Below are 9,853 nucleotides of genomic sequence, written 5' to 3'. Positions count from 1 at the left end.
TTTTTTTGCGGTACGCGGGCCTCTCACTGCCGTGGCCTCTCCCGTTGCGGAGCACAGGCTCCGGACGCGCAGGCTCAGTGGCCATGGCTCACGGGCCCTAGCCGCTCCGCGGCATGTGGGATCCTCCTGGACCGGGGCACGAACCCATGTCCCCTGCATCGGCAGGCCGACTCTCAACCACTGCACCACCAGGGAAGCCCAAAGTGGTTGAATTTTTAAAAAATGTTTTAAAGTTCCCAAAATAGAGAAATGGGAAGTGCTCAGTAGTCACTGACGGCAAGGTAGTCTTAATTGTGCACCTGTTACTACCTCTCATCCTAGAAAGCAAGGGTTATGTCTTATTTCTTTCTTTGTGGGTAATTATAGGCATTGACTAAAGGAGGGGAAAGAGGTGTCAAGCGGGGTTGGGGCGGGCGAAGGAAACACTTTATATGAGGTTTTAAGCTCTTAAACATGAATAGGTTGGGGCATTGAGTTAGCAGGAGCCATTTAGCTCTTGATTTTTTGAGAAGTGCAATTTCTAGGGTAGAGCAGAGAAGAATGCCACTTGGTGTGGGAAGAGGGTCTAAGAAAAGGTGTTTTGAAGCCCAGGAAAACTCAGTTATGGTTTGAAGAAAGAACTATGGTATAAAACAAAGACAGACCACCAAAGTATTTATAAGAATACTGAATGTTCTAGAGGAAAAAGTGCTTAAGGGAAACATTCAAGGGTAACTTGGCTTTCCACAGTCTTTGCCCTGGAAATGAAACTCAAAGGAAATCTACTAATCAAGACCCCTTGAGCAGCAGCTTTGGATGACTTCAGTTAACACACCAGAACTTCCATGGGGGGAAAAGGAAGGTTTTATTATTTTTGATAAAACATTCTAGGGTCCCAGGTAAATTTACTTTACCAACTTTCTCTAATTATGTAAAAATAAAATTATTCCCCGAAGAAGAGTACTGGAAACAGATGGGCTGCATAATCTATCCAAGATTTTTCCATCTGTGTTTTTGGGCATCTGGGTATTAACTTGGGATTTCATGGAAAGGCATAGGCTCAGAAATGAAAGTCATTTTTCAGATAAACACAGCTCAAGTGAGAAGGCCATCCCTATTCATGGAAAAGGCCCAAGACAGACAATCTAGACAGGGCAGTGATTTATTTAAGATTGTTCCAATTAGTAAGCTGGGAGCGTTTAATTTAAATACAAATTTAAATGCTGACTTCCTTTCTTTTGCCAGTAAATATGAAGAGTGTGTGAGAAGTGTGTGTGTGTGTGTGTGTGTGTGTGTCTTTGAATGCCGCAAGCCGGTGTGAGTTTAGGTATAAGGCAAAGGATCCACATGGAGAGTTTTGGGGGGTGTAAAGTGGTACAAACACTTGAGAGGGGAATTAGTGCACGTGAAACAAAAGCCTTTAGAAGATGTAAACTTTTGATTCAGCAATTCCCTTTTTAGAAAGATATTTTAAGAAAATTATTAAAGACATATGCAAATATTTCTGCTCTAAGCATTTTCACTGCAGCATTAATTATAATACCACAAACCTGGAAATCTCAACTTCTACCAGAGTCACGATAAGAGATTCTCTCCTATAGCCATACAATTGAAAACCATGGGACTTTTGAAAATACCATCAATGGAAGAATATTTTAAGCAGGTTGAAGAAGCATCCAGATGAGTGATGCCTATGCATATACATATGCACTTGATATTAAGAAGATGTGGAAATATCAAGGAAGTTCTTAATGATGATAATCTCTGGTTGATAATTTTATGAATATGCTGAAATTTTTATTCTTTATGCATATCTGTGCTTTCTAACTTTTCTACAATTAACATATATTGCTTTTATACTTAAACATTTTTAAATGACTTGTTTTAAGAAAAAAATATAGCATACATCTTCCCTTCCAGCTCTTTTGACGGGAGAAGGAATTTTTTTTTTTTTTTTTTTGGCGGTACAAGGGCCTCTCACTGTTGTGGCCTCTCCCGTTGCGGAGCACAGACTCCGGACGCGCAGGCGCAGCGGCCACGGCTCACGGGCCCAGCCGCTCCGCGGCATGTGGGATCTTCCCGGACCGGGGCACGAACCCGTGTCCCCTGTATCGGCAGGCGGACTCTCAACCACTGCACCACTAGGGAAGCCCTAAACTCAAATTTTAAAATAGAATAAAACACATCCGTGAGCTGTGAACTTATCATCTCTGGCCTGTGCATAGAGTTGAAAAGTCCCCAAGGGAACGAGAGGGCGCTGGGGTTCGAAGATTGGGGGACGTGGAAGCCGCCAGCTCATGGATGGGTGTGGAGAACCTTTCCCAAGGCTGAGGGAGGGCCTCAGGTTCCACGAATGATGGGGGCCCACACCTCACTCCCTCACAGTGCACCAGGGAGGTGCACTCAGAGGCAAGTGGCTGTGGGGAGGAAGCTCATAAGGGCCCAGGTACTAGGACCCTCAACCTCGGCAAAGCCCCTGAACTCATACCGTGCCTGGAAGCAATAACAAAATCCTCCTTTGGGAGCATATCAGACTGCTCTGCTCACTGGAAGAGCTCTAGGGCCTTCACAAGTTGGAGGCAGTCCCTTTATTTTATTCTCTGCCATCCTCGTGGAATGGGGGATCAGTGTAGATTTTTTTTCCTCTATTTATTTCTTTTTTTTTTTTTTTTTTTTTCCGGTACGCGGGCCTCTCACCGTTGTGGCCTCTCCCGTTGCGGAGCACAGGCTCCGGACGCGCAGGCTCAGCGGCCGTGGCTCACGGGCCCAGCCGCTCCGCGGCATGTGGGATCTTCCCGGACCGGGGCACGAACCCGTGTCCCCTGCATCGGCAGGCACACTCTCAACCACTGCGCCACCAGGGAAGCCCTATTTACTTACATCTTTATAGCTGAGGCGCAGAAGGCTGTTAGTAGGTCAGATTTCTTTCAGAGAAGCGAACGTGACATTTCTTACACCTGTATATGGAAGCTAAATTCATTCCCCCTTCATATATTCTATCTTATTTGATTCTTACAGAACTCCTGGCAGGAAGATATTATTCCCACTTTATAAATTTCAAATGTATAAGATCCAAAGAGACTAAGTTTCTTGCCCAGGACCGCACAAGAAATAAGAGGCAAAACTGGAATTTGTAGCCTATGTCCGACTTGCAAATCCCCAGACCATCTTCTCTAAAGAGTAACACTTCTCAGTAACTGAACCCACAATTAGTTCATGATCACAGAAACCACAGTCTTTCAGAGAGTGAAAATATACACTTTGGTGTGTTTTGTTGCACTCTTCGAAGCTCAAGAAGTACAGAGCAGTTCAAGTAGTATATGCTTTAGAGTCTGTACAAGTAAATCTGTACATCTCCAGGAGTGATCCTGAATAAGCAGATGAAGCAGTAATGGACTTATTTGGCATATTTTGTGAATTACATAATTCAATTTCACCTGTTGGTCGGGAGTGGAGAAAATTCACCCCAGAACGGAGAAGCACTGAAAACTCCAAGAAGAGCTGTAAGTGAATTAACTAGATTCACTATGAAAGCGGTTTCATAGTAAAAGAAAACCTTTAACAGTGACCTTGAAACAGTGAGGTGGTGCTTGGAAGGACGCCAAGGGCAGATGGGGAAGCTGAACAAGGAGGGTGTTTGGAACTCAGAATGCCCTTTGCTCAGTCTTTGGGGCTGTTTTCTCTTTGCTTCTGTCTGAAAATTTGCTTTTTCCCCTCCCCCCTTTTTCTCCCTTCTCTGAGCATATGGTGGAAAATGATTGTTTTGACCCTCAGTACCTTCCCTCAACTTTTTTCATGAATAAGAAAGGAAATAAGTCAACCAGTAGGAACCTTTTCTGGGGAATGACAGTGAATGAGTTTAAACCTCATGAGTTTAGGAACTGAAGAGTCAAAAACAGAGACTTTCTCTTTCTAAGTTCTTAAGTGCCTTTCAGTGGGTGCAGGGTAGGTTCTGCTGTGGGGGGACAGTGCAGAAGGCAGTGGGGCAGATGAAGGCCTGGAGGCTCCAGGAAGGTGGATTTGCAGATTGTACTACATTCCCCCTTCTAAACAGCAGATGCAGGCCTCGAACCCAGGTCTCTCAGGCTAAAACCACCACTCTATGACTGTAAAACAAGAATGACTTTTTTTCTGGATCCCTCGTGGATTGGTTGGGAACTTCAAATAAGATGCCAATAATGCAAATAAGATGCTAATAATGTCTTGGGAATGAGAGGGCTCTCTAGATGTGAAAAGTACCAGGACTACCCCACCCACCTACAAATCCCGGATTGGGGTGGGGCAAGCGAGGCTGAGTTTTGCAAAGGCAGGGGTGGATCTGGTCTTTATTAAAATATGGACATTTTGGTTATCATGGATTTTTGTGTTCATTGTGATTTCTAGAGATCATGCATTAGAATATTATTTACCTTGATTACTTTTTTGTCATCCCCCGAAATTGTGCATCTGAGGTGGGTGCCTCCCTCACTTGACCCTAGTGGTTGTTTACCTACAGCAAGGTTTCCGGAGTTGTAGGACACACACAAGGTAATTTTAGGTGGTCCGTTGCCATGACACTAAATAACACTAGCCACTTCATGAGAAAGGGATTTTTTCCATTTTCCCATTTTTTTCCAGACCTTTTGACCAAGTTAAGTAGAAAGTAGCAGGTTGGGTGGCAGAAGTATTTGATAGTTTTCTAACACTTGCTAATCTTTTAACAATGAAGAGATTAGACTCTGGGTTCAAATAGCTGGAGGTGTGCTAGTATCTTCTATTTGCCCTCCACATCCACTCTCCTTTTTTTTTTTTCTACCAAGTTCTGTGCCCTGGGAGGCTGATCTTCATGGAAACCATTGGAATGGGCTTACTTGACTATTAGTTTCTAATAATGGAAAATACCAGCAGGCGCTGGGAAGCCTGGAGGAGGAGAGACAGCTCCGGTCCTTACTCTCCCCCAGCCCCTTCCCTGCCGCATTTGGTCACGCTCCTCTGACCAAGGCTACAGCTCTCCCCAGGCAGCCCTTCTTTTACAGATCTCGCTCTCCCTGTGTGTTCCAATAACCACTTCTCCTGTTCTTTCCCTCCAAGAGGAGTGTTGCCAGAAAAATACAGGATGTCCACTTAAATTTGAATTTCAGAGAACAGCAAATAATCTTAGTGCAAGTAGGTACAAAATATGCCCGAGGCAGAATTCTATTAAAAACGTGTTTGTTGTTTTCTGAAAATTTAACTGGACATCTTGTATTTTTATTGGCTAAATCTATGAAGCCCACCCTAGGGGGTAATTGCTCTCAACTCTTTCCAGCCCCTTCTTAGTTTCCCTTAACCCTGCGCACATCTTTTTTTTAACAGTTTCCCCATTAAACTCTCCCCAGTTTCCCCATTTGAGGCTGTCCTCTGTTTTCTGACGAGCTCTGGACTCAGATTAGTAAACACTGCTTTCTGGCTGGAATTTTTTAATTTTTTATTTATTTATTTATTTTTGCGGTACGCGGGCCTCTCACTGTTGTGGCCTCTCCCGTCGCGGAGCACAGGCTCCGGACGCGCAGGCTCAGCGGCCATGGCTCGCGGGCCCAGCCGCTCCGCGGCATGTGGGATCTTCCCGGACCGGGGCACGAACCCGTGTCCCCTGCATCGGCAGGCGGACTCGCAACCACTGCGCCACCAGGGAAGCCTCTGTCTGGAATTTTATACCATTGTTTTGTTTCTCACTTTGAGTTTATCTTCTCACAGCAGCAAGTGATATTGGTTTTCCTTCCACAGCGGTGAAATATATTTTCCCTTTAAGATAAGTGTATTTCAGTTTGAAAATAATAGTAGAAGTTGGACACGGCGGTGGCAAAAGCCACAGAGATGGTACACAAGCCGACTGGCTTTTAAGAAACACTCGGGGCTGAAAAGCCTAGTGTCTGGAGTCAGACCAACTCTAGTTGGAATTCCAACCACACAGGGTGGTTGTGAAGATGAAATGAGATCAGGAATGCAAAGGACTGGGCTGAGAGTGGGGCCTCTGTTGATAGTAGTGCCATATTTACATATAAAGAAGCACGCATATCGTTCTCCATCCGAAGAAGTCAAGTGACTCACCCACGGGCACACAGCAAGTGGGTGAAAATCTGGGACCAGAGGGCAGGCGCCTGGCCCTGTGCCCCGTGTTTTTCCACAGGACCATGGGCCTGGCTGCGTCGTGTGCAGAGGAAGTGCCACGTCAGCTCTGGCCCTGCTCGTCACTCTGTAGTCTGCCTGGCGAGAGCAGTCCGTCCTCGTGACTCTGGTTTTTTGGATTGCTGGAGTGAAGGCCTTTAAGTCTGGCCAAGTTGATGTTTCAGAGGGAGATGGCTGAAGACGCATTTTCTCCTTGGGTTTAGTAAACTCAGAGAAGGAAAGAGTAGCCGCATTCACTAGTGAATGAATGAATGAATGAATGAATTCAGGGAGATGGGAAGGGAACGTCTGCCAAACTCTGGTTGTAGTGCCCCACCCTGACATCTCCTGAACATTCCTCAACGAGCTACTGGTTGACTCTTTGTGTTATCTTCTCCCCTCCTGGAACCCACATTGGGAGACTAGATCTGGCCTGATCTTGGTTTACCTGCTCCTCACAAATACTAGCCAGGAGGCTGCTATGCACAAAGCACGTTGTAAGGCACAGAGAGAGCCCTCAAGAATGGACAAGAAAGCATGAGGGTTTCCCTTTTCCCCAGCCCAGGACAGGGAGAGCAGCTATAAGCCACTCCTAGTGCACGGGCAGCCCTAGGGACCTCCCACACCGCCTCTCCTTCCACCCTCACAACAGTCCGATGCTGAAACAGCCTCGGATGGCGCTTTTGTTGTTGTTGTTGTTCTTAAATGTCATTCATCTTATACCTTTTATTTTATTATTTTTTAAAAATTAATTAATTATTTTATTTGGGGCTGCATTGGGTCTTCGTTGCTGCACGTGGGCTTTCTCTAGTTGTGGCGAGCGGGGGCTACTCTTCCTTGCGGTGCGCGGGCTTCTCGTTGTGGTGGCTTCTCTTGTTGCAGAGCACGGGCTGTAGGCGTGCAGGCTTCCGTAGTTCTGGCACGTGGGCTCAGTAGTTGTGGCACTTGGGCTCAGCAGCCATGGCGCGTGGGCTTAGTGGCTCCATGGCCTGTGGGATCTTCCCAGGCTAGGGCTTGAACCCATGTCCCCTGCATTAGCAGGCAGACTCCCGACCACTGTGCCACCAGGGAAGCCCTGGGATGGCGACTGTGTTATCACGCACGTCCTACGAACGTGCCCATCCTCAAAGCTACACTGGGAAGCAGGTGCTAGCATTTCCTCCACTTCCAGATGTGGATGCTGAGACTTAGTTGGTGTCTTGCCCACATGCACCACATGCTATGTGTTGTTACTTCTAAAAGCAGGATTAAAACCCAGTACCGTGGCCCTAGATCCCAGGTTTTATCCCATCAGGGCCTATGTGGAATGGTAGTGAAGGGATTTGCTTATAAAGCTGGTAAGAGGCAGAGTGAGATTTGCATCCACACTCTTTTTCTTATACAATTATGTTTTTTTGTTGTTGTTGTTGTTGTTGTTTTGCGGTACGCGGGCCTCTCACTGTTGTGGCCTCTCGCGTTGCGGAGCGCAGGCTCCGGACGCGCAGGCTCAGCGGCCATGGCTCACGGGCCCAGCTGCTCCGCGGCATGTGGGATCCTCCCGGACCGGGGCGCGAACCCGGTTCCCCTGCATCGGCAGGCGGACCCTCAACCACTGCGCCACCAGGGAAGCCCTACAATTATGTTTATTAAGGAATTTAGTGTGTTACAATCTTGGAACCTATGTTTCTGTTGAATTGAGTTAAAGTACCGGAAAGGTACTATGGGAACAAAAGAGAGAGAGGTGGGTACAGAGAGAGAGAGAGAAAGGAAAAAAGGGAAAAAGAGAAAGATCAAATGTTGGTGCCATCAGAGGTGAGGCAGCACTGAAGGATGGCCAGGTGCTCGCTTCGGCAGCACGTATACTAAAATTGGAACGATACAGAGAAGATCAGCATGGCCCCTGCGCAAGGATGACACGCAAATTCGTGAAGCCTTCCATATTTTTTATAAATGTATAAAATTGTGGATTTAATTGTAAAAAAAAAAAAGAAAAAAAAAAAAAGGATGGCCAGGATTTGGGTGAGCTGTCTGCGTGGAGCCGACATTCTGGGGGAAGGACGCTACAGCGGACGAGGCTGGCGGTGAGAGGACAGCATGGGGCACAATCGCAGCACTGTCTCGTTCGGCGCTTCCTGTGCCCGCCAATCTCGTCTGGCTCTCTTGGCAGACTTTCTGGTGTATGTCCATCTGCGGCCCGTTCTTCAGGATTCTGGAGAGATCTCCCTTCTGATATTGGACTTTGATATTTCTCAATTCACAGCCACCTGCCACACACATCTTCTGCCACTTTGTCCTCTAGTGTTCAAGACTCAGGGATCATGTGGAGAGCTGAGAGCAGACAGAAGTCGCGTGAATAGAGGGACAAACCTTCCCAGCCCAGGAGCACTTTGTATCTAATATCCTGTCTTTCCTGAGTGAGTGGTGGTGGGAAAGGGCATCAAGGGCCCAGCACTGACACCCCCAGCGGCCCTGGGAGAGACAAGCCCTCCTCGCAGGGCACATGTCAACGAGGTGACCAGACAGCTTCATTTCCTTTTTTGGAAAGAAACAGGATTTTTTTTTGGCAAAATGCCCTGTTGTGTCAGACCCTTTTTTTTTTTTTTTTTTTTTTTTGAAACAGGGAACACCGTGACTTTCCTGTTTGCTTTCTTTGTGAAAGGACAAAATTGAAGTTTTCCATCTTCTTTGCAAAGTGAGCTTTTCAAGAATGGGAAATAAGAACTGATGTTTACAAAGGGACTCAGCACTTTTGATCCTTAATGTAACTAGTAGGAGGGACAGATGTTTGCTGGCGTCAAGCGAGTCATTGAGCCCCGGGTACAGTTGGGTGGTGTGAGGCTGGAATAGGTTAGGAGGAGTCAGGGATGAGGGTTGAGCACGTGAGAAACTTCCAGCGGTCGAGTCGGCACACGTTCCATTATATTATGTTGTCTCTGTGCTGCTGTTTCTCCGTCCCTTAAATTGTGTGTTGACAAGCGTGATGGCGCATAGCAGGCACGTTGAGCAGAAATGTATTCAAACACCTACCATGAAATGAAAAGTTAATTTAATTGTGCCGAGCTTTTGCAAAATAGCCTCTACACTGTCACCAGAATGATTTTTCTTCAACGATGCCCTGATCTTCTCAGTCTCCTGATTTTAACCCTGTAATAATTGCCTGTTCTCTACAGGACAGACACAGATTTCCTTGGTGAGATATTCGAAACCCTTCCTGATGTGATCCTTACCAACTGCCTTTGCTTCATCTTCTGATTCTGGCTTTATACTTACACTCTAATTCCCCTAATACTTACAGCTCCTTAAATAGGCTTTGTTGTTTTGTCTCCATGCTTTTTTCCTCTGCTCGGTCGCCTGCTGAATTTCTATTCATTTTTCAGGACTCATTCACCTCTTTTGTGAACCCTTCAAGGTTAATTACCTCTTCCATCGAAAACATATGAACCAGAGGGATATGTTCATAAATACTCATTTATGATAAATTATAGTCGATTTATTCAGTTGCCTGTCTCCCTGAAGGCATCTCCAGGCAGGCATCTACTAATTATGACATCCACTAAACGAACAAAAATGTCAACCAACTTTTATTAAAGACCTACTAAGTGCCAAAAAAAGAGAGACCCAGGTATGATAGAATGTATTACGGGCCTCCAAAATATCCATGTCCTAACCCCCTGCAACCTGTGAATACCAACTTATATGGCAAAAGGAACTTTGCATATGTGAGTAAGTGAAGAATCTTCAAATTATAATCCAGGGAATCCTGGATTGT

At 46.0% G+C, this 9,853-nt stretch overlaps 1 non-coding gene across 1 annotated transcript; it reads left to right on the top strand.

Moving 5' to 3' along the window:
* Window positions 1-7,922: 7,922 nt before the first annotated feature.
* On the top strand, window positions 7,923-8,029 carry LOC112065231 (U6 spliceosomal RNA). Its single transcript, XR_002891912.1, has one exon. It is a non-coding gene; the product is annotated as a U6 spliceosomal RNA (small nuclear RNA).
* Window positions 8,030-9,853: the final 1,824 nt, after the last annotated feature.

Source organism: Physeter macrocephalus, chromosome 17 (genome assembly GCF_002837175.3).
Source record: "Physeter macrocephalus isolate SW-GA chromosome 17, ASM283717v5, whole genome shotgun sequence".
In the NCBI taxonomy this organism is placed as follows: Eukaryota; Metazoa; Chordata; class Mammalia; order Artiodactyla; family Physeteridae; genus Physeter; species Physeter macrocephalus.
The sequence above is the reverse complement of the archived record's forward strand: the minus strand, read 5'-3'. Positions and strand labels throughout refer to the sequence as shown.